At 44.4% G+C, this 2,489-nt stretch overlaps 1 non-coding gene across 1 annotated transcript; it reads right to left on the bottom strand.

The window, feature by feature from the left end:
• Window positions 1–740: 740 nt before the first annotated feature.
• On the bottom strand, window positions 741–812 carry TRNAD-GUC (transfer RNA aspartic acid (anticodon GUC)). Its single transcript has one exon. It is a non-coding gene; the product is annotated as a tRNA-Asp (tRNA).
• Between the last annotated feature and the right edge of the window lie 1,677 nt (window positions 813–2,489).

Raw genomic sequence — 2,489 nt, 5'->3', positions numbered from 1 at the left:
ACTGCCTTGTCTTAATTTGTAACCTCCCATTAGGACTGGCCCTTTAACTTCAGTTGTTACGCGGTAGGTCTTATTTAGTCTGTAAGCACTGTTTTCTTTAATGCATTTCTCCTACTGGAGGCACTACATGCTTTCCAGCAGCATTCAGCTCACCATGCGCGCTATCACAGGCCGCTTTTAGAAAAATAAATGTGTTTGTCAACTTGACAAATGCTTTTTATTGTAAAAGCGCCCCATACCACGCTTTCATTTTAATAGTGGCCACAGACCATTCTTTAGACACCGCTCGTCTAATGAAAGGGGCGTGTCCTCTATTAACGTGAAAGCGCAGCACGGGGCACTTGTGAACAACAAGCATTTGCAATGCAATAAGTCCTGCATATTAGAATCTTTGACTTACTGGTATTGTAAATGACAATGCCTTTTTTGCAGGTTTTTTAAACACATAACTAAAAGGACTTTTCATTTACAAAGCCAATAGCTCAAAATCTTTAAATTGCGATACATATTGCATTGCAAATGCTTGTTCAAGAAAGTACACAGCAGCTTAAAATGAAAAGGGACAAACAGGTCCTAAAAGGTGTATCATTTACAAATTGATTGCATTAGTAAATATTTTACTTGCTCGAGGTGTGGCCATAAGTAAAAAGTATCAGCACTCTATGGTATCAGTATCACATTAAAAATGTCATTTCAAATATGTGTTCAATGTTAAAATGTCGGCTGAAATAAAAATAATCCTCCCCGTCGGGGAATTGAACCCCGGTCTCCCGCGTGACAGGCGGGGATACTGACCACTATACTAACGAGGAACAGCTGTGCACATGGCTGCCGAATAGCTTCTTGCCCCTCCCTTCAACCCGCCCTGCCCTGCCCTGCCCTGCCTGTGACTGACTGGTATTTCTAATTTTCCAGCTCCTTCACACCAACACAGGGGGCCGCAGGCGCAACAAACACACACACTACTCCCACAATACACACAAACACACTCCTCCCTCACACCTCACAGCAGCCCTCTCAGCTCCTAGCAGACGCTCTCAGCAGCATCACCCGATGCCAGAGTCACCACAACCAGCTCCCAGGGCTGCTTCAGACGGGGCCCCGGCCTGGCTCTTCAGCCCAGGGGCCCCTGGGCCCTTGTCTGATGAGGGGGGATGGCGGTGGGGGCTGCACACAGGGAGGGGGTCTGTCGAAACCTCGACTTCCCCCAGACCATCGTTTTAGTCACCTCCACTCCCTAGTCCACTGTTAACCACCCAACACATAAATTGTGACCAGACTGAAAAAAATAAAATTAAAACAAAGTTAGGCGAATAGTCATAACAAATAGTGGAAGGTGATTACTTCGATTTATCTTTGAAAATCAAAGAGCTGGCGAGCACGGGGGATTTTTGGTGTTTTGATTAGGTTTGTTTGCTCGGCACTGCTTAGGTGAATATTTTACGTTTTTTGCTTCCGATTTACAAAGACTAAAAAACTCAAACTCTTCATACTTTTTTTTGCTCCTTGATTCCTGTACTGGACACTTTTGTGGAAGCATAGTGTGGATTGTTATCCGCAAAAACAATACAACTGCACACACAAGAAACAAAACATGCATTTGGAGGAATGTTTTAAATGTTTTTAAGCAGTGTCCTAGTCAGTAAAAAGGTGAATTTATGGAAGTGAGAATAACCTTTATTTTTATAACTGGCATATGTGAATGAATGAATGGCTTTGTAGAGCGCAACAGCTGCTCCAAGGAGTGTCTCAACGCTATCCGAAAATCTTCACAAGTAAATAATGTTATTTGCTTTCGACATTCTTGCACTGTCTCAAAAATATGCACTATATGCCTTAAATCCAGCTTTACAAAACTGTCCTTTAACCCCTTCCATGCTGCCGTCGGCCATTGGCCGACGGCTGCACTACCTCGCTGGTGCTGCCGTCGGCCAATGGCCGACGCGGCCCCGCCTGATTTGCGGAAGTGCCGCACTTCCGCAAAATCGGCGGCGCAGCAGAGGGGTTAATTAAAACTTCTGTTTGTTTCTCTTCTTTTTCTTCTCTTTTCAAATGTCCCTCTCTTTCCCTTCCATCCTCGGCATGCCTCCTCTGTCTCAGCACAACCTACTCTGACACATACACGTTGGACTATTCTCTATTTCAGCACATTTCCCACAACTCATTGACAAGAACATAATCTCTCCTCCTTCTGCTGAAAGTCATACCTATGCTAACTAACAATACCTAATCTCCTCTAACTCCTGCATTAATCCCACCAACCATGGGCTTCAGCTCACCACCCCACCCCCACTAATGGTTGCAACCAACCACTAATGCTTTAGTCCAGCATAAAAAACAGAAATGACTGCACGGAATGGTTTGCTTTGTGCGCACAAGACTGATACCAATAACTAACAGTAACCAATAACACTGAACTAACCACTGGGTTCTGTAGCAGTGTGTTGTCTAACGTAAAGCGATTAAAAGCCTTGTCAGGGGTACTGAAC

This window comes from Lissotriton helveticus, chromosome 1_2 (assembly GCF_964261635.1).
Source record: "Lissotriton helveticus chromosome 1_2, aLisHel1.1, whole genome shotgun sequence".
Lineage (NCBI taxonomy): Eukaryota > Metazoa > Chordata > Amphibia > Caudata > Salamandridae > Lissotriton > Lissotriton helveticus.
Note: the sequence above shows the minus strand (reverse complement) of the source record. Positions and strands in the feature narration are given on the sequence as shown.